Genomic DNA, 22,979 nt, shown 5'->3' with positions numbered 1-22,979 from the left:
ACAATCTGTACTCTGACTCAGTGCCTAATACAACCTAAAACTACACAGTTTGAATACAGTGGGACTTTATAAACTGAGCCACAGCCTGCAAAATTAAGGAATAACTGATCATCTTACCCAGTGGCCTAACAGTTTAAAGTTCAAATAAACACTTTGGAAAATACTGTCTACCTGCCAAATAAATTGGAATTCAGCTACTCAAAGTGGGCTTATGGTTTCGGGCACGTTTGTTCAAACCCTTTGAGGTCTAGTGATCAGAGCCAAGCAGTGTGACCCATTAAACTATTTGAAACTAATCATAGGCCACAAGTCACACAGCATGCCATGGAGCCCAGTTGGGTTACACTCATCAAAATATAATGAGAGTCAACATGTCAACTCATGTTTCTGAAGTCGTTCTTGAGACGAATGTCATTACTGAAGACGTGGCATTTTATATTTATTTACATATATTAATATATATAAATATATATGTAGATATATAATATTCTAGGTAGGATAACATCACACACCCAAATCTAAAAATGCCCATGTTGCATCATGGCTTATGAAGCAATGTGGATATCACATGTCTTGTATCATCGCCTGTGTTTGATCATTTGTAGGGAGACAAGTGTGACAGAGATCATACTCTCTACGATATATTTAGATATTAAATTATGGCATACTAAGTGCATAGCTAGAATACCGAAGGATGTACATCATTTCTCTTTCTTGTAGCACCAGTTATGAAAGACATATCATTGGATTCATGTTTCCAATCAACAGTAGTGTTGTATCGTAAATTACATTGATATTTTAAGCTCCTTGTACCTTTAAAGGAAACCCTTGTAGGGCTACATATAAATATATATATATATATATATATATATATATATATATATATATATATCTACAGTATTATTTCCAAATTAACTGTGATAACCATTAATATTACACTTGACAGCCCTTATGAGCTGCTGTCTGTCAGCATTAATTATTGATTTAATACCATATTCTCTTTCTGTGTTGTTGTTAGAGCTTCATTCACCAGTTTACAGTTATTCTACAGCAAATAGTATATTATAGTGTTATAGTGCACACTATAAGTAATATGGATTTCTTCATGAAAGCATGTATTTGAAACACCTAACTGAACGAAGGAGTGTTATACCTTTTCTCACTCTCCGTACTTGAATATATAACCCTAACCCTAAAACTAATGTGTTTTATGAATGACAAATGTACTTTCAAGTAAATACTTACTTTCTTTTACCAGTATCAACATCATTATACATTGTATAACAGTACAGGGCAGTACATACAGTTTCATATCATAACTAATGCTCACAGCATCAATGAACTGAGAGTAGTAACAGGCAGAGTTGATGTTGTCCACAGTATATATATATTTAGACTGCAGAAACTGTCCTCAGGGTGAGCATGTAAGTGTGCAGTATGTAGTGAGATTCTGAGTGTGAGAGCATGGTGTGCAAATGTTTGTGTGTGTGTGTGTGTGTGGTAATGTGTTTTAGGCTGTTCCAGCTAACCAATTGAGGTCAGCCGCTCAATAATTAAAGCGTGTCACTGGTTAGTGCACAAGCTGGGTCGACCAATCCGAGAGACTGATGTCAGATCAGAGTGAGAGAGATTGACTGTTAAAATAAAGAGAATTGGAGGATAAGGAGAGACGGAGCCTGGGACTTAGAGGATGAGAGATGCAAAGTTTAAAGATTGAGAGTATGATGTTTTCCATTCATATAAGCGTTCTCAGTAGGTGTTTAGATATACACTTTTATAATGCTGCTGCTCAGTCTTGCACTGTGCCGTGTGTCTCTCAGTCTTTCACTTGTTGCAGTATAAATCCGACAAGTTTCCCAACTACAATATTTTTTGTCTAACCTGTTACAGTTTCTGCGGACTAAGCACACCTTACAACAGTTACCTGAGTTGAAGAACATCAGGTAAGAGGAGTTGCGATGCACTCATTGTTACACGTTTTTTTCTTAATGATCAAGGAAGAAACAAGTTACTCTGATAACAGCTTACTGTACATTTCAATTAGATTAGTTTACAAGCTTAGTAGGAAAAACATTTAGATCTTCTTTTTCAGCTAGTTTAAATATTTCTGATCTAAAAGTGACCGGAAATGGTACATCCGACACAAATATAACAGCCTTTTTTAACATTTCTAAAAGGACAGTAGGGAAATGTGTAGCATTTTACCTTAGTTTTTCTCATTAGTGTACAAAGTGTGTTATATTTTAGAATGCCAAAAACTGACTTTTTATTTGACAAATAATGCTATTTTTTGCATTTCTATTAATGATTTATTTGTCTTTGACTATGTTCAGCTTCATGAGGTTAAGCATTAGTACATTGGTTCACACCCCAGGGGGCAAACTGAGGCATTTGTTTTGTGGAATTCGAATGTTCTCTTTGTGTTTGCAATGGTTCGCTCTGAAATATATAACACTCCTGTCAACAATTTTAGATGTGGAATCGGTCTCTGCAACATGTACACTGCAAACTGCTCCTGTAGCAGGGGTCCAGTGCAAAACATTAACTTTAGTTAATTATAGATATACACATTCTAATGTGATGTTGTAAAAGTGTGGCCATTCTTTGGGTTAGCTTCCGGCAGTGACCTCTCCAGTCATTTACATGTTGACTAATGAATTATTGAGTCATGGCTAGATGGACCCTGAGCATAGCCAGCTAATCACACCAGTGGCTTAATTATATAAAGCCTGTAAATATATATTAAAGATTTTGTCGGCCCGCACATCAAGGCTCCGATGTGCTGATTCTGCAGTTGTTGGTGGAGTGGAAGTTCAGGATGTGGTTGATAAACTCTCAATTGGTCCCACCAGGAGTAATATCTGCTGTCAGTGGGAAGTCAATTACACATATTATTAATCTTATATGTTTCTAGCTTTTTGTTTGGCTATATGACGATGTGTTGTTGGGCTATGGTTGCTTAGTGTTTAAATCGGACAGTATATGCTGTGAGCTTTTCTGATCGTGTTTATCTGGAAGCCTTTCTGGGTGATGTGTGTTCTTATTGATGCTGGTTGCCACACGCACACAAACACACACACACACATATACAGACTGGTGACCAGAGACGTGAGGCTCCTCAAACACTACAAATTGCAGTCCACTTCAGACCCTGATGATGTCATTAGGGAAAGCGTATCAGTAGTGGCATCGCTATAAACAAGAAAAAATTATTTATGTTAGAACATACCATAAGTATTACATAAGTGAGTACATGTTTGTTTTTATGTTATTCACTAGAAATATCAGGTATTTTTGTCTCTCTAACTCTGTCTTTTAATTTCTTGTCCTCCTTCTTCCTCTCAATGTAGTTACTTAAATACTTCTGCTCATTTACTGTCCTTGGAAAACTCTACCAAAATAATTTGCTTACTTTTACTTTTACTGTCATGAGGCATTTGTTTTGTGGAATTTGAATCAATGTACTTGTCCACTGTCCACTTAGATCCTCTTGCAATCCTTAGCATCCTTAGTTCCTTCTTCATCTCAACCTTTTTTTAAGTTGTTCAGACTGTCCACTGGTTTTTCTCTGTTCTGTTTAAGCCTTCTGTTTTTACTGCTAATCCCTTTTTATGCTTCTCCCAGCCAGAGGCCCCAGTGAGATCCTGTTGATTTAGCCAGAGGTTGATCTCATGATTAGTATTCAGCTGTCAGAATACGTCAGTCAACTTTTGGAGGCCCCTCTCAATCCTCACCCCTCCAACATCATTTCCCTATTAAACTCTCAATGTACACCTCCCTAATGTACTGTGTGTGTGTGTGTGTGTGTGTGTGTGTGTGTGTGAGAGAGTGTGTGTGTGTGTGTGTGTGTGTGTGTGTGTGTGTGTGTGGCCACATGGTCCTGAAGAGAGAACCCTGTGTGCATTAATGTAGATGAATATCCACCCTCCTCCTGATTTCCCAGGAAGTCACCCTCCATCATCGTAAATGACATGAAAAGAGCTGGAGATAGATATATGCATGAATTAATTGGCTTGAATAAGAGTATTTAGAAGCTTAATCCATGGGGATTAACGCAAGCAGCCATCTCCGGATTTAAACTAACTGCGTTCTCAGCAGTGGATTGTTTCATTTTCAACTATCATCCTCCTCCTCACATGCCACCACCTTTAGTTCTTAGTCAGTGAGCCTCTAAAAAGCTGTCAAGTGTAGGATTAACAATGTGGAATACTACTAGATTGCTAATTGCCCTAATAACCTTTAAAAAATAAAATGATTTTTACTGTGACATTTATTAACTCCAGCTGGGTTGCTCTTGTGTCTTTCTGCTTACTACACACAAAGGTGGCACTGTTATGGGATTAGTGCAGCCACTAGATAGATAAGAGTCATTGTATTCTCAGAGAACAGTGACATATTGCAATGCTTTGTAAAGCATTGTGTTTGGTTAGTTTCCCTGTTCATACCTGAGTGTGTGTTTGGCAACAACTAAGCTTCTAACTTGGTGCCAAATCCATAATCATGTGCACAGAAGTGCATTAAGTTAACTGATGAATAAAAGCGAGGTTATGCACAAAACAAAATAGTTCATAGGATCTGTTGTTCCAACAATGAAGGAAAAAGCGGCTTATACAATGGATGCATTACATTGATCTGGATACAAGACTACAAAATGGCGCCCATTCAGTTCAATAGAGTTGCTCGCCTGGCAACTACGCCAAAAACGTTTCTAGACTTCTGGGTTTACTTCTGTGATATGCGGCCCACTGAATATAAACTGAATTTGCCGTTTCATTTCACCGTTGTTGCATGCTGCAGAGACCACGGATTGTGTCCCTGCGCCCAGGGATCAGGTCTCGCGTGTGGCGGTCCATCCCGTTGTTGTGGCCGGCGTGTGGCGTTTTATTTCCCCGTTGTTGTGTCCCTCAGAGGCCACGGATTGTGTGCCGGCATGAGTTTTCGTCACCGTCCTGCGTGTGGCGTTTGATTTCCCCGTTGTTGCGTCCCTCAGAGCAGCCCAGGGTCATGGCTGTTTGTGAAATGTTCTAAAAATCGTGAAATGTATGCGTGATAAACGCAAAAATCGTGACATGTACACAAAATAATAAATCAAAATGACGTGACCATTTCACAAACTGGCGTGAGACCGGGTTGGGTTCATACCTGATCACAACATCCACACTACAAAAAAAGGGTGAAAGGCCTACTGTCATAGGCTGAGGAGGGATGAAACGTGATAATCATTCAAATTGGGTGAATGCCACATGCTTAGGGACACACTCTCAACAGGAATAATGAAAAAAAGAGAGCTTGACAGGAAAGTTCAAGCCCTGCTTATATCTCACCTACGCACATCTGGCTTATCACTGTTTGAAGTGCACATGAATGTTAGATTGTCAGTTTCAAAAAGTTACAGAAATGCAGGGGTTTCAGACACTATTTGACTATCACTTTGTAAAAACATACTAAAGCCTTAAAGGGGTTCTCCAGTGATTTAGCATTGCATTTCCATAAAATTAGGCAATTCACAAGAGACAGAATTAAAAAGAATGGTTAAAATAACTTTTAGTCTGCAACATGGGTAAAGCTATAAAATCCTGATTTTTTGTAGTGCTTTAATAATACTTTGTGAAAACCTTTGAAAGCTACATCCAGAGCCACAGAGCATATTATACAAGCTGAGTACGGTTTGTGAGTAAACTGAACTCCATGTGTGAAATTGGTTGCATGCCCCTTTAATTGTCCAATAGAGTCTTTGCTTCAGGACCATTGTGTTTCATAAGATCTTTTTCCGTTTACTCGACACAAGATGTTAGATGAATATGTTTTTTTAAATGCTGTTAATGTGACACAGTAAATAGCTAAACTAACTCAGACACAATGTGTTCTTTGCAGCCAACTAGGGCTCAAGCACTTTCCACAGAAAGATTTCTCCTTTTGTCTTCTTTCCTGCTCTCTTTGCCTTTTCTCTATACTTCACACCTCTTCTGCCTCTCATTTGTCTCCACCATCCTCACCCTACCCTTTCACCATCCATTTCACTTCCTCTCTCCTCCTCCACTCTCATCTTTAGTGCTCCTCTGTCCTCTTCCCTCCTTCATTTATAGGCTTTGCATTGCAAGTCTACGAGATACTGTGCAGATCAATGCCTATAGATTGGCTCATTGGAAGCCATTAGTTATGGGTTTTTATAAAGCTAGTCATTATTGTGCTTAATCTTGCAGAAAATTAAATTTAGAGTTGTGTACAGTGTTTTGGTTAAAAGTTGTTGATTTTTTTCCCCCTCTCATTCACTTACCAGCTGCTATTTTTCTTGCATTTTCTGCATTTATTACTGTGTGTTTATGTGCACACATGTTTAAGCCACTAAATATGAATGACAACCTGCTGAAAGAACATAAACACACACACACACACACACACACACACACACAGATGCACCCACAAACACACACACACACACACACACACACACACACACACACACACATACACGCATACAGAGGTGCATAATGGTGCATAATGTCACGTCGTTCATACTGTTCATTCTTTTTATACTGTTCTTATTGTAATATAATAACAAAATACTATTTATCCCAGCATCCTTTGCACTATGCTCCACATTTAAATAATGTTTGTTGCACTCTTCATTGCACTATTGCTTCTATATTGTTTCTGTTTAGAGTATGAATATATTATTGTGTATATACTGTTTGGTTGTTTTGTATGTGTAAGCGCATTGTGAGCAACAATGTTCCAAAGAAAAATTCCTTGTATATGTCTTCTAACCCGGCAAATAAAGCTGATTCTGATTCTGATTCTAAATAAACCATCATGCACCCTGGTCATGCCAAAAAACCTTTCAAGAAAACTGCCCATAGTACTGCACACGTACTGCAGTTTTTTTTCCTCAGTGTTGGCAAATTCCTCTATTGTCAGAGTGTCTGTCTTCAGCTTTACAAACATTAAAGTGGTGGTGGTGTCATTTTTTCCCCCTGGCACTTTGCTTTTGTTTTTCAAAGAGTGTTGTGAGTCTGTCCTGATCCAGCTTTAATTTACAGAATAGGTCATGAACTCTTGAACACTCTTCGCTCTATTTTTTAACACTGCCATTCCAGACCCCCACCCAATAACCTTTTTGTGCTTCTTCAGTTTTTCCTCATCTCCTAGTTGCAAAATACCAGCGACCCCAAACCCATTACCACAGATGTGAATACACGTTTAAGCTACTTGGACAAAATACTGTATTTATTGTGCAAATAAATCTGTCAAATTAATTAATTATTTAATTAATTAAAAACACACACATTGTTTTTCAATCCCTGGCCTTCTTCTTTATACTGATTTGTTTTTGGTCTCTCCTCGTCACACCCAAAACTTCCTTTTCCTCATCCTTTCTCTTCCATTTTTCTCGTTCATCCCTAATTCCCAATTCTTTTAACCTTCTCCCTCTTGTCTCTCATCGCTCTGTCCCTCAGTGTTTCCCTCCCTGTCCCTGTTCCAATTCTCCAACCCCTCTCTTTTAACCTTTTCAACCCCTCTACCTGCTCTCCCTACCTGCATCCTTGTTCTTCCCCTCCTTCTCTCAGTCCTCTGCTTCCTTTTTCTCCTGTTTCCCTTTCTTCTGTCCTTAACATCCCTCATGTCTCCCCTCTTGTTACTCTATCCCTATCCCTAGTCCTCTTGTCTCCCTGTCCCGAATCCCTCTTTGCTCCCCCACACCCACATCCTCTCTAACTAAACAATAGATGCCTTGAGCTCTGAAAGATTGCTTCCCATCCCACCCCAACACCATCAACACTACCCACCCTCCTCCTCTCCCACCCCATGATGATATGCAGAGTAGGGCAGCAGCCTTCTTTTGTTTAGCTTAGCGCAAATGAAAATTGCTAATCAATTTTTACCCCCTCTTATTTCATGCCGTGTAGTTCCTGCCCCTCCCCTGCCAGCTGTCATTGTGTGGTTGTGGCGCAGGGCTGAAAGCTTCATTAGCAGGAGGACAGCATGTTTTTCCCCTCAGCACTGTATTCATGGAATTACTAAAGATAGCTGGGACATTGCTTGGTGTTACTTATAGAATTAGCGCAAATAGATACTTCCTTCTGTCTCATGATCACCTTTTTTGTCAAAAGCATAGTATAGAATTTTGATCATAGTTTCATGATCATAATCTATGATTTTTAAGGTTTTTGCACTTTAGCCATGTTCTTCATAGCGCAACTTTAACTAAACTAGCCAAATAACCAAAAATGCTACCTTGAAGTGTAGTCCATTTCTATCCATTTCCATTCTGTGGCTGTGATACAGTATGAGACTAGCATATTAGTTCAAGGAAAGCTCAAGCCTCATAAAGTATACATGTTCCAACTCTATGTGCGTATTTTGCTTTATAACTCTGTGTGTATGTTTTTACTTGTTTTCTGCATGTTCTTAAGCAACATCAAAGTCAAGTTTGCATTGCCTGATTCTTATAATATAATGCTGTGAAGAATCTGGGTGTAATTCTGTATGTCAGCAGCATGTACTGTGGGTGACTTACATGAGACCTCAACTCGATTATCCATAATGGCTTCAGTTCAGCATTTTAAAATGTTAAATCAAGCAATTCATGAGCAGCCAAATACTTCTCCATTTTTAGTTCACTACTCTTTTCGTCTCTCTTGCCCTCTGTGCTTCCCAGAGTCCTGAACTATAGAACAAAATGTAAAGATTTCCAGAAAATGTAAGCATTTTATTCTGCAAAAAGGCCTTCAACAGCAGAAGATGCTAGTATGGGTATACTTGCTACAGTGTACACAACATACAGAGCCACACAGGGGTCCAGTCCAGTCTTGTAATGACTTTTATTTTATTTAAGATGGTGATTGGCAACATCTATAAAGTTAGACAAAGATGACCTGTTTTCCTAGTGGAATATATAAATCCCCGTAAGGCAGGAAGACCTACGTGACCATGACCAAAATAAGCAAAACGTAATGTAAGTGGCATTCTTTGGAAGAAAACCACCTTGCCTCTTGCCAAACAACAACCTATGAAGCTTATTAGTTAACCTGCATGGCAGCTGGATGATCGTGATTTCACAAGATCACGCGAGAATTGCGGGATCCCGTGTCACACGAAAATCCATCAGGCTCCAACCTAATGCGTTTGTGTTTGAACCAGGCCCCCAGGATGGTGCTGGGCTTAGAAGTAAATTAAACATAGTGGCCAAATGGGAATTTATAATGTGTGATGGTCGCAACTGACATGCCTAACAGATGGCTCGTCCAATCATCTGCCAGGTATTTTTTGGAAGTGCCTGCCCTTTCCTAAACAGTTTCCAATGATGGCTTCTCAGATGGTTCTGTGTTAACAATCAGGTTAGCTAATCACCCCACGTTTGCAAAATACAATCGACAAACAAGGACCACTGTTCTATTTACAGATTTCCGGTAAACTAACAAAGCTTACAACATTTTTACTGACACTCTGGAAATCTCAGTAACTGCGATGAATAGTCCCTTTTATCACTTAACCAATATCACTCACAACAAAGAAGCTAAACACTAACAGGTTATTCAATCCATTACAATATTAAGGATAAGGACATTACCTGAATCATGATTCCAAATGTTTCTATGTCAACACATTCATTGTTAGCACAAAATTATTTAGAGGAAGCCATGACAAAAATTGTTGCTTCCTGGCCGCTGGTGACCGAGCACTTCCAGCAGAGCTGACATTTTGCCTCCTCTGCATCAGAGTATGCTAGATGAAGCTAATGTAGGCATAAAGTGCAAAAGTCAGAGTTCACAGGATGTCCAGTGGTAATGGGATGGAATGAGAGAAAGAGAGAGGGAGAGATAGAGAGAGAGAGAGAGAGAGAGAACTCTCCTTTCTCTTCCACTCTGTAGTCAGCTACCAGACCACCTGCCTTTTGGTGAAAACAGAAATGGTAGGAAAAGAGAGTACAGGAAACTGTCCAACCCTTCATACTCAGAGGTGTTTGTGTTTGTATTTGTGTGCATTCTGCCCTAGCTGGAGCTGTTTGTCTGTTTGAAACTGATGATCACAGGCTCTTCTTTCTACTATAAGAAACAGTTACCTCCGCTCTGTCAGAGAATATATTCCAAAACCACCTGCCAAACTCAAATCAGCTTAAAACCTTTTGTGTGCAACTTTTTGATAGTAATGAACGTCCATTACATTCAAGCCATTGACAAATGAGTTGCTACACAGCTAATTATGACTCAGAATCTAAGACTCAATAATCAGCTCCACACAACTATCTCTGTATTTCTCAGTATGGCTATGTTCAGAAGATTGTGCTGCCTAGCGACTTTTGCACGCAGAAATTTAACTGAAGATAACTGTCTCTTCTGAAGAGTCCATCATGTTTTTTTTATCCTCTGCGTCCTCCATTGCAGTTTTATTTAAAGGCAGTTTGCCTGCTGGGGAAATTAGACTCTTGACTTCACCAGACAAAATGTTCGTTCTCCAGCTAACCATTTTACCTAATATCAATGTAAAGCTGGTTTGTTGTTGCAATTTTTAAGGATTCAAGATACAAGAATACAAGGATACAACAATCCTTGTCAGTCTTCTTCTTCTGCTCTGTCCCCGCTCAGTCCATAACATCCATTTAAATCTGAAAACAAAACGGACATGGCTGTTAAATCTGAGGTCATGCCCAAGGAGATTACTTTTTGATTGGCTGGCAATTAAACCCCTATCACCAGCTTGGAAAACAGTTGACCTGAGAATTCTGTTTTGTGTGATTTATTTATGTCATGGGCCAAAAATCTTGATACATCTGAGTAACAAAAATTTAAGAAATTGTACTGATTGAATGTGCAGATTCCCAAGCTGTTCTTATTCTTTAGCAATTTAGGATGAGGTCACACATCCTAGAGATAATACATTTTAACACATTTATCAGCACATTTGTCTCATAAAAAACTTTGACAAACTGTATACATATTTTCACATGCTATGAGGCATGCATTACATCTTTCTTTGTCTATTCTCTTTCCTTATGATCCATCACACTGATTTCAGCCACAACCTCAATTTTATATCAAAATATTGATGACTGCTCTCTCTCTCTGTCTCCACCACCATCTTGTTATTGACCCTAAGATAGTTAGTGTCAGGATTTTCCTCTCTCATTCTCTCTCTCATTCTCTCTCTCTCTCTCTTTCTCTCTCTCTCTCTCTCTCTCTCTCTCTCTCTGCTTGTTGATCATAATTTTCCATCTCCTTCTATTATTAGCCAGGGGATCTGTTTGTCACCCCACTTTACGGTGTCTAGTTGCCTCTTGGGTGTTATGAATAACACCAGTGAATATAAATATATTGATACGTTAAATCTGGTGTTAAGAAGACATGACTGCCTTAATTTAATCAAGCTGCCTTTTAAATGTCTTGGTCGAAGGGACCAAAGGGGCAGTCTGGTTCATGTGTGTCCTCTTTTTTTGAATGTGTGAGTGCATGTGCGTGTGTGCATGTTTGGCAGTGTGTACATGATAATCTAAGGCACTAATGGTCACTCGTGGCTTTTCTCTTTCAATGAGCATCATGTATCAGCCATAGTTTTTTCATTGAAACCAGATCATACCACCAATCACATGTTCTGACATAGAACATAAATGGGTAGAATGGGCATTAAGTAATTAAGGTCATTGAGTAATTGACTCACAACAAACACATAAAAGTATATATATATACTACATATCTAATACCTGGTAGCATGACAACAACCTACTCAGGAATGCCAGCAAGACAAAAGAGATGATAGTGGACTTTGGGTAGAAGCAGGGAAGGAACTACAGGCTGTGCCCCCTGCCAAAAGGATGTTTGCACTTTCTACAAGAAAAAGGCTTGGGAAATCATAAAAGATCCAAACCACCAGGTACCTGGATAGCTGAGTTGGTAGATCGGGAGTCCATTTAGAGAGGTTTCCTCCTCGACGCAGCAAGCCTGGGTTTAACCAAGGCTTGCGGCCCTTTGCTGCATGTCGTTCACCCCTCTCTCTCCACTTTCATTTCTTTAGCTGTCCTGTCAATAAAGGCCTAAAAAAATAATAAAAATAAAAGATCCGAACCATCCAGGTAACAGCCTTTTCTCCCTGTTGAGATTGGACAGAAGGTACCGGATAAAAGAGGCCAGCTCCGAGAGGCTTAGGTGGAACCTCTACCCTCAGGCCTCCAGGATCCTAAATGAGGACACTGACTAAGACTTCCCCCACTAACTTGTGATTTGCTATTGGGCAATGTGCATTTTTAATTTTTGCAGAGCAGACTAATTTATAAAGTGAGAAACCTACGGATGTACGGATGAAAGAGGTTTAAACAGAAACAGGGAGAGAACAGACACTGCACTCTTTAACATGATATGGACAGTTCATACTATCTATCTACCTGTGTGTTTGTGTGTGCGTGTGTGTCGGTGTTTGTGTGTGTGTGTGTGTGTGGTGCAATGTGGTTTGAACCCAGTGGAAAAGCAGGAAGAGTTGCTAATCCGTGTGGCTGGTTGGGCAGAAAGGCCATTCATATTTATAGCTGACTGAACCACATTCTGTCATACAGATGTCCAATACTGAGAGCATGAACAATAATAACTCCAGAACAAGATCAAAATATGGGTCTAAAGGAAACTTAGAGTAGAGTCACATTCATAGCCTGCTGAGTCACTCTTAGATAAAGATGACACTGTGACTAAAAGGAAGAAAAACACTACAATTAGACCGGAATATGTTTAAAACCAGGATGATAATCTTCTGACTTGCTCGGTCATGAAGAAAGCCTTTGTGATGGCAACATTTTGAAGTTTGAAACTTTGACTGAAAGTGGGAATCTGGTGATAGGCTAAGTATGGACTAAATACCATTGTCAATCAAACAGCATGCTTCTAAATATACTTTTCTTTAAACAGTAGTTTTCAAAATGAGTGATCACGGCACCCATTACGCAAATTTTAAATTAAGTGTTGATACCCCAATTCGTTTTAAGTATAGTCATTCACTATGTAGTTTAAATGTGATAAGGAAACTTTTTAGTCGACTTCATTACAGCCAAAATGTACTTCAAGCAATCATTGTAAAATGGCTATTACAGGAACTGCAGCTTAAAGTCATTTTCAAATTGGGTGAGCCACGGTGGTTGCTGTGTTGTAGGAATATGAGTGATGGTGGACACAGGCCACTTTCAGGCCAACGTTCCCCAAATGAATTGGAAGGCTACGGTATGTTTATTGACAACGTGCCATTGATGGTCGCTACCCGGCCTCAGAAAGGTTAAGGGATATATTTAACGTGCTGCATAACAGTCATCCAGAGGTAAGACAGGAATAACTAGATCTGGACAGCAATAGAGCGTCTAAAAGTGAACAGTGGTTTTAAATAACCCTTCACAACTGGGTCACATTCTGTCATACACACATCAGAGAAAAGGACGAAATATGAGTTCAAATGTAAAGAAAACTTGTTTACACATCTTTTTGACCTTTTAACACATAGGGTCACATATTTGGTTGTTTATTATGTAAGGTGTGTGTGTGTGTCTGTGTGTGTGTGTGTGTGTGTGTGTGTCGACTGCCATGATATTATGAGATGAGGTATTTTTAGAGAACAGACTGATCTCGCTCTGTGGGACTCCAGTCAGCTTGCCATTTTCATGAATCATATCACTGACCGAGATACGCCTTCGTTTCTGCACATACTCGCATAGAGATATACAAATACTTACACACACACAAAATAACTACTTGTGGGCAGATGTTTAGAGAAGGCAATTTTTTTCTCCCAGGAAGGGTTCACTTGGGAAGCAGTAGAAGCAGCCGCAGTGTTGTAATACAGTCTATGTCTCTAAAAATGTTTTAGGCCAAGGCTAAAAGAATTGCGGTGATGTGTGCTAATGTGTGATAACAAAATTATTCATTCTTCCCTGAGACATCTTTAAAAAAACATCTTTTTATGCATCACAATCTACTGAAATTACAGTCACGGGAAACTCTTTCGAAAATATGCTATGTCTTTGGTGTATAAAAATATAATTGTTTTTATTCTTTTAAGAAAAAAAACTGTAGTCATCTGCTGTCAACTTCAATTTATGTTACATGGACTCCAATGGTGACTTGTTTTTTACTCTATCATTATATTTGTTATATCTAACAGGTTCCTATACAGTCCTATCCAGTATGTATCCAAAAACTGCAGGTCTAAATTTGCATAATATTTAGTGTGTGTGTGTCTGTGTGTGTGTGATTGTGTGTGTGTGTGTGTGTGTGTGTGTGTGTGTGTGTGTGTGTGTGTGTGTGTGTGTGTGTATATATCTTTGTATGAGCTAGATCTATGATGAAGAATCCTAATTTCTAAGCTGTAGCTGGAAGAGACCACCATCAGCATCAAAACTGATGGAAAACACACATACACACACACACACGCACACACACTAGCACTACTACCAATTCCACAAATAGAGATCAAATACTGATACTAAAAAAGAGCAGTAAAAAAGTGAAATTATCTGCTAATACAATAATTGAGGTGTCATTTACATCATTCAATAGTGTAAATAGGTTAATAAAAAGTGCCAAGCTGAGTGGTTGAATATGATTGAATGTAGTAACAATCCTCTTGAGGAACAACAAAAACATTCAATCTCTTTTTATCATACCGTGTTTGTCAAAGTTAATTCATTTGATTGCTGGTAATGCAGTTACGTGTTGAAAATAAAAGCCAGTAAGCTAAAGAGACTGGTTGATGCTATCGTATTTTATTTGACAAATGCGATTTACATCAATAAAAGGCTCCAAGTCAAGCGGTTCAAGAGCATAACTGCTAACAACACTCTAGAGAAAGAGAAATACATGGCATCAGATTGTATTTATCTGTCAGCTGCATTGGCAGGGCCTCTAGAGAGAATGAAATACACATGCACGTCTAGTGTAGACAGAAAGCACACACACATACAAAGCAATACACATGCACAGTATTCAGTACATTCAGCACAAACATACAGTATACACACACCCTCAAACTATCTCTGCAGTTACAGTTCACATCTACAATTATTTTGTGTGTACAGTGTGTGTGTGTGAGTGTGTGTGTGTGTGTGTGTGTCCCTCCTCTCTCCCTTGAGTACTCTCACCTCCTCAACCTGTCTCAACCTTACCACCTCTGCACATTCCCCTTCTGACTGAAACTAGGTCTCCCTCTTCTTTATTTTCCTCTCTTTCACCTATTACTCTGTCTCTTGCTCTGTTCTTTCCACTTCTTTTTGTTATATAGATATTCTCTCTCTTCCTCTGTATGGAGATACCCCCCTCACAGCACCCCCAATGACCCTGTCCATGACCACTGACCTCAGGGGTAAATGCAAGGTCCCACCTCACCAGGAAATAAAGACATTAGCTTCCTCCTGCTGTCTGACCCCGCTCACCTCCCTCGTCTTCCCTCACCCCTTTCCTCCATATCCCTCTCCCTAAATCCCTTTTGTACCACCTCCTGTTCTGTTTTCTTTTCCCTCCCTTCAGCCACTTCACTCTCTCAACACTGTTTTGTCATTGTGACTCCTGTCCTCTTTTTTTACTTATCTTTTTTGTTACATATTTTGCCACGCAGAAATTCAATTTCAACTTGTTTCCCCCTCTATCATTGTACTGTTTTTATTTACATGTCAACAACCAAATTTGTGCTCAATTACAAACCCCTACCACCCCACACCACACTCCACATACACTGTCTTGCTTCAGAAACTGGATTAGTTTTGTGCTGTCTCCTGAGAATCTCTCTTACTCCTCCGTTTTCTGCTACTAGTCAATGACTCTATTGGCAAACACCGGTGCTAAATCAGGACTTACATTATCCAGTGTGGATGGTGTATGTGTATGTATCTTTGTTACTGTAAAACTGGATTATTTCTTAGAGAGAGAGAGAGCAAGAGAGAGAGAGAGAGAGAGAGAGATAATTTTTTCAGCAAATGTCCTGCTGAAATCATACCCAGACTTCTCTGCATTTTTCTTGTCTAACCAAAGGGCTGAAGAATTGTATGTCACATGTCTCATAATCCTCTTTTATCAGCAGATGCTAATGACTAATGATCTTGGGTATTAGCATTTTTCTTAGAGCCAAAATGACCAATGCAATGACTTATCTCGATAATATTAGGGCAAGAGAGATTAAAGGGGCTCTATGCAGTTTTGGCCATTTCTTCTCTTTTTTCTGGCAGGTTTCTCTATAGAGCTCCCCCTACAGCTTCGGAATAGATATTTTTCAACTCCATGTTTACTTGTTTCCTTGACTACACACCGTCAGTCCGCCATTTCCTCTTTCTCTGTTCCTTCAACAATGCTTTCCTAGCTGTTTTTCCCCCAGCTCAGCCATGACAATAGTGTTAAATACTCCATCTCTACCTTGTTAGCCGGTTCCCGAATGCGCGTATGTGTGCAGTGCCGTGAAGGAATTTGTTACATCGCGAGGCCAGATATCACGCAATATTGGGCTTGTCTGGTTTTTCCACTCACAGGTGCTGGGGGAAGCGAGTTGACCACCACTAAACTCATATAACCATTACAGTGACTCCGAAGCTGTTCAGTTAAGGGATAAATTAGGCTAAAAAAACTGCACAGTTCCCCTCAAAATTTAGACTGAACTCTACAAGTTAACAAAGACAAAATATTAAAATTCTGTTTAATATTTGAACAGGACTCTGCTTTAATGTCTGGCTCATGTAGTCTGTATAAACACGGTAGCTAACAACAAACTCCAAATGAATTGGAAAGGAGGGCAGAATATTTCCCTGAAACACACTTTGAAAAAAAAAAAAAGTGTTTGCATACAGTTTGGTGAGGTGGCTTGTCATTTGGGTGTGTGGTTGGGGGTATATCTTTGTATCTTCTTGTAGCTGCTTGCGTATGAGCTACCATGGTTTTGTTCTTCTTTGCATGTGGGATGGCATCGTTAGTGTGTTAGTTTTTCATCCACAGAGTAAAACAGAAAAGTGTTCCCATGAGATTACTCTTCTTCTCTCCCTCACTCCCTTGTTCCCGAGAGTAGGGAAGAGGGAGAAAACATTTGTCTGGTGCAGTTGTTCCCAGCAATAACACAAGTCAAACATGTCACCTGTATGTAGCGCTTTGCTTTATGCATATTCATAACTTTTTCCCATCTCAAGATCTAGAGCACAAACACAGACAGAAACAACGTACATACTTTATTTCTTCTCTCACTTCTACTCCTCTCACCGCTCACTTCAGTCTAAGATGTCTGTTTGAACTTTACAGAAAAAAAAAGAAATATTTACTTCTGCTACTGCAGGAAAACTGCTGGGCAGTGAGTAAGAAGAGAAAAATGTAGGTAACATAGATTTTTTTAATTTGTATTGCAAAACTGGTAGCAGCTTATTTTTTAAACAATAACCTATAGTGTTATAGCTTAATGTTACCAGAGTCAGAGCATCAGAGAGTGCATGGGCCCACACCTTCTCAATAAAACACATGGCCCACTCACAATTGCAAATTTTTGGTCCCCTTCAGTCACATATTTTTATGCAGCTATGCTTTGGCCATTTTGCCCTTGGCCTATTGTCTTTGTAAAGCTACAAACAGTCACTATGGCTTGTGCCTTCTGGCAGCTATGAAACCCAAATTTCTCATTTAAAATGTTTTTTTTCCTAGCAAAAGCTGCAGTCCAGTGAGCTTGTGGTGCATCTTATATGTGTTTCTCCCAGGCGGTGTAAAGATAAAATGCTGTTTAAAAGCCCAGAAGACATGTCAGCTGAAATAGATCATAATGCAATGTATCCATGCGCCATATTGGCAATTTCAGGAGGATGAGCTAATGTGTCAGGAGAGCTTCGTATTGGAAACTTTCACAGCCTTCTACAGAGGTGGGCAAAAAATATAAACAATATGCCAAGAAAGCAGTAGGCCTAAGTGTTAGGCATACTTCTAAAATTGCTATTTTTATGCCAGTCTTAACTTTTAAAGCATCAATATAAAAGCAAAGTCTTTGAATGCATTGCTGTCCTTAACCTTAACGTCCAACCACATATCCATATCATTGGAGTTTTTAGCCAAACCATGCTGCTGTCATTTCAACAAAAAAATATATAACATGTAGGCTACTTTGTCAAGTAGGCCTGGCAATTATCAAATTAATTGTTTCTTCCACATTTTCATTAAGATCCCTAGTGAAACAGCGCCCTGTGGAGTGCTTGTTGATGACATGTAGCCTGCCGAGACAAGCGCAGGGGGGAAAAGTTCCGTCATACCACTGTAAAACTGTAGGCTAATTGGTGTATAGGTGACAGTGGGGGAAAGAAAAACGTGAAACCGAAAATCCGGAAACTAAGCAAAATCATTTAGCCAGAGACGGTTACAGGATCTTTGTTTTGACTAAAGAGTCTTTGAACGCGCCGCGCGGTAACTCGCCGCCTCCATTTCAATGGGGAAGGCGACGGAAGGGAAGCGGTTCTGATCACGGCGGTAGGGGAATGAGTGGTTGCCGCCCACATGTAGGTTAACGCTCTGCAGAGTTCACCGTAGTAAGCTGAATTTCTGGCGGTAACCGCCGGGCGACAGGTATATGCCTCCCAATTTTAAAAATGCTTAGCTTTTTGGGGGCAAACACTATTGCAGGTATAAGGTTAAAATAGGGAAAGTTAGCAAGTCTTTCAGTATAGTCCCAGCTAGCATTAGACTAATTTATATCAGCTAGCTAGCTAACGTTGCCTGTTCAAAACTACTTAACGTTAGCTAGATAGCAAAAATAAAAGGCAGACACCGGAAACGTTGGTGAATAACAAACCGCTCAAAAATTATTGGCCTAGCTACTGACTGAAAATACAATCTAGCGTGTTAATGGGTCGTTACTCAGACTGTATAGTAGAAATAGCGTTAACTGAGAAGCTTGGCCATGGAAAGATATCAAGTTGTAATTGGACACGTTGCTGTCTTGGACGGGACAGTGGTCTGCAGAGACCAGTAGCTAGATGGTAAGTAGCCTACAATAAAACCTTATTTTAAAGCACTTTGTTTAAGGACTTTCTACGTACATTATTATTGTTTTTTAATTTGTTATTTCTTATTAGCCATTACTCGTGGCAAAATAGCCCGCCACTGTCTATACAAACATGTTGTTGATGTGGCTATGTTGCTTAAATGTAATGTGCTTTGTTTGTCTGAATGTTGCTATTTTTGTGTTATAGTCAGAGCAACTGAAGTTTGTTATTGTATGTTGTCCACACAGACACTCAGCACCATGGACAGGGCCTGCATAGGCTGGTGACTGTTTTTAGTCTGTGCAGGGGTCTGGTAGTAACTTTGCTTTAAAGTTGTGCTGCATAATATGTAATGTCTTTCATGAGTCACTGTAAGGAATTCTACATGTAGGGTTTTTAGAAGGAGTATTAGTAGGGCATGTAAGCCATGTCTTTGGTACATGCATGCATTTATATGTTTTGATGTGGATATAACTTTATAATGCCATCACTGAGTGTTGTTATGCTCTTTTGGTGATTGGTACATAATAACTAAGTAGGTAGGAAGCTTTGTATTACTGTTGCCTACAAAATTATTTTTTATTTTAAGTAGAAGATAAAAATTAAAAAAGGCTCTTTTCTAATGTGAACCAGTCTTTGTTGAACTTTGCGGCTTTACTAACACAAAAGCATGTTTGCGCTGTGACTAACTCAGACGTTGACGTTGATGTGACGTTACTCTTCTGAAGTGATTTTGGAGAGGGAAATGAGGTAGAAATATGCTGGTTGACTAGCATGACACCATTGTATTCATTTAACACTATCAATCCAGGCCAAAGTGTATGACAATGACTGCAGGGTCACTTCCTCATAATTCCAGGTTGTGGTCGACTAGCGGGGCCAGCTTGTTTGTTTGATAAATTGATCAGACCTGCACGTCACGCACACTAGCAACAAACTCTGTGTATACAAGAACAATTAAATTGGTGTAAATGATGTTAGATCAGCCATAGACTTCTGTTGTAGATTAGTGTTACTTTTCCAGCGTTAAGGCTCCAAACCGTAACATTAGTTGGGACGGACATACCCCTTGTTTATTTAGGCTAACTATATTAGTCTTAGCCTGGCTGATGAAGACTTTGTGATTATGTTACATTAATCAGGAGATTAAGTTCGTATTTGCAGCGAACATAAAACACTGACTACTGTAGCTTCACTGACCACCCATCAAAAACAATCCGCATCACTGTGTCAACGGCATATGCTGCCTACGGTACTTTTCTACACACGGAGAGCCTCACTTCCCATAACAAACCTCGTCGGACTAACATCCCATACACACGTTGCCCACATGGCTATCCGTCTTAAATGGGAAGGGTCAACATCGCAATGTCCTCCGATGTAACTATCGTGCATGCGCACAATGCAATGTTGATGCTAAAACACAGTATTGTTCAACACGTCCTGAATACATGACAGGACATGTAAACCTTTGGAAAGCACACACACAGCAAGAGAGAGAGAGTTAGAGAGAGAGAGGGAGAGAGAGAGAGAGAGAGAGAGGGGGTATGGCGAGGTCAAATTTGTAGGGGAGTTTTTCTAGCTGTGTGTATGATTCAGTTTGGTTTACAACAGATGGGCCTACTGTGACCCACAGGCAAATACATGTAGCCCCCCACCTCTACCTACACACACAGACATCCACAAATACACACACACACACAATGACTGCAGACTTTTCGGTCCCAAGCATATACAGTGAGGAAAATAAGTATTTGAACTAGGGCTGCACAATTAATCGAACTCTAATGACGATCACGATTTTGACTTCCCACAATCAAATTTGCGTGATCGAGCGTTTTTTTTTTTTTTTTTTTTTAAAGCGTCATTTCAAAGAACGTTTTTTTGCAAAGCCAATCCACCGATCCGTAAACCCCTGTCTACTCAAGAGTCAGTCAAAGTAGTTCCCTGCACCCGTTAGTTTCAAGATGTAGACAGTCACAGAGGACAGAGTAACGGGAGGAAAACTCAACAGATAGCAGTTGGTTATACGTTGGTCTCAAGGTTTACAGGTTTACCAGTAAACACCCGTCTGTTGTTTTTCAGACAACAGCAGTGACCAGTGCTAGTCGGTGCTATTATGGTGGTTTTCCACTGCGTGGTATCTACTCGACTCGCCTCGCCTCTACTTGCTTTTTTTGGTTTTCCTTTACGAAAAAAAGTCCCTGGGACCTGCTACCAGGTACTTTTTTTAGTACTACCTCAGTCGAGGTTCCAAGCGAGCTGAGGCGAGCCCAAAAGGTGACGTGGAAACCTGCAGACTGCTGGTTGGTCGGAGAGAATCGTCACTTATGACTGCGTTTTTAGCAAACAAGAGTGTGGAGTGTGTTTCCAGAACAAACGGGACATTTAAAACAAATCTAGCCGGACACCGACAGATTATCCACTTTCTGCACTATTCTCACTTTTCAACTGTTCGGGCTACTAGCGGCTTCATGTCGTTTCCAATATTGCACACTGTTACTTTAAAAAACAAGACAATATATATATATATATATATATAACAAAAGTTTTTATTTAGCTTTTTAAGTAGCGCATCAAACCCTCCCGGACATCCCGGTCTTTTTCCTCTGCACCCTGTGACGGTGTCCCCCCCGGCTCTGCTGGCCCAGATGCATCCCAGTCGTTGTCATAAGTCTCTCCATGACTCTCATAAAGATTATACGAAGCCCAGCAGGTCATAACCAGAGATCTCACCGGTCGGACGTCACCCACCAGACGGTCTGCGGCGGCGGTTTTTAGCAAAGCGTGAATGCTCTGAAACACACACAGCACACAGCAAACATGTTGGTGTGTAATCATGGTTGCTAAAGTTCATGTACTTTATATAGCGTATAGTAAATACTGACTGCGACGCTGAACACATGCAAATGTTAGCTAACGTTACCAGGAAACTTAACTTACCCTTTTGTGTGGGCGAACAACCGTCATGTCGACGTCTGAACTCCGTCGGTATTCCCAAACTCCTGTTTTTTTTAGCGGTGAGTTTCGTTGCTTCCTTCAGCTTCTTTTGAAACAAAACATTTCTTCTGGCTGCGGCAGGTAGCCGACGTGCTGTTGTGAGCCGCGCTGAAAATAACGTCATCACGCGTTGCTATAGTGACCAGCCTCGCTGAGACTTTACTCAATCTGCAATGGAAAACGGAAGCATAATGGTCCGAGGCGGGCCGAGGCGAGCCGAGGCAAGCTGTTACCAGCAGTGGAAAAACGCCATTAGTGTCTGTTAGCTGTTAGCTCCTCTAGGATGCTAATGTCCTCGCAACCGCTGCAATGTTGTTACATGGATATGGTTTAATTTTGCGTTACATGACCCATTTCGTCTGTAAAGCCGTGCCTGTGTTAGATCTCTCCTCTACTCTCTTGTCTTACTCTCCGCGCCCGGCCACACAGCGGCCACCGGTCCACACTTCTGACATTTGTCCACAGTTTTAATTTTTTATTAACACAGCTGTATATTGTGAAGTATGAGGGGCAAACCTGTATTTGTACCAGTGTTTCCACTGGTCACTCTGCTATTGCGGCCGCCACGGGAATGAACACAGAAGAAGTTATTGCTTCTGCTGTTTAGTGGTTGTTTGTTTTGTAGTTTAACAGCAGTTGACTGGTGAAATAAGTTATTGGTATTTAAATAAATTATTCAAATTTGACCATATGGCCTTTGCAATAGTTAACAACCCTAGCAGACAGTGGCCAAGTTTGTCCTGTTTTATATTGATAAAGCACACAGACGGAGTAGGACTGAAATTCAGTATTTAGGGCCAGGAAAATTTTACTAGCCTTTGTAAAAATGTGGCGTGAGGCATTTGCCAGTTTTGCACCATAGAGTAGAAGGGGAATGATAAAAGTGGAACAAAATGAAGATGAGAGGAGAGTGAACTTTAGGGGAGGAAGTAAGCAGAGTATGAGAGAGAAACAAAAGGGGGAATAAGATGTATTAAGTAACTGGGGATATGAGACAGGGAGAGAGGACAGGGTCATCATA

The 22,979-nt window shown here is 40.1% G+C and overlaps 1 protein-coding gene across 2 annotated transcripts in view; it reads left to right on the top strand.

The window, feature by feature from the left end:
- The first annotated feature begins 1,691 nt into the window (after nucleotides 1-1,691).
- esrrga (estrogen-related receptor gamma a) overlaps nucleotides 1,692-22,979 on the top strand; it is a 147,551-nt gene continuing 126,263 nt past the window's right edge. Inside the window, exons 1-2 of one of the 2 annotated variants that reach the window (XM_034869530.1) lie at nucleotides 1,692-1,719; nucleotides 1,891-1,943. The gene's annotated coding sequence lies outside the window, so the exon portion shown is untranslated. Of the gene's footprint in view, nucleotides 1,720-1,890; nucleotides 1,944-18,599; nucleotides 18,953-22,979 lie in introns of those variants that run through there. The other variant, XM_034869537.1, reaches the window with a different exon arrangement.

This window comes from Etheostoma cragini, chromosome 1 (assembly GCF_013103735.1).
Source record: "Etheostoma cragini isolate CJK2018 chromosome 1, CSU_Ecrag_1.0, whole genome shotgun sequence".
Taxonomy (NCBI): domain Eukaryota; kingdom Metazoa; phylum Chordata; class Actinopteri; order Perciformes; family Percidae; genus Etheostoma; species Etheostoma cragini.
The sequence above is the reverse complement of the archived record's forward strand: the minus strand, read 5'-3'. Positions and strand labels throughout refer to the sequence as shown.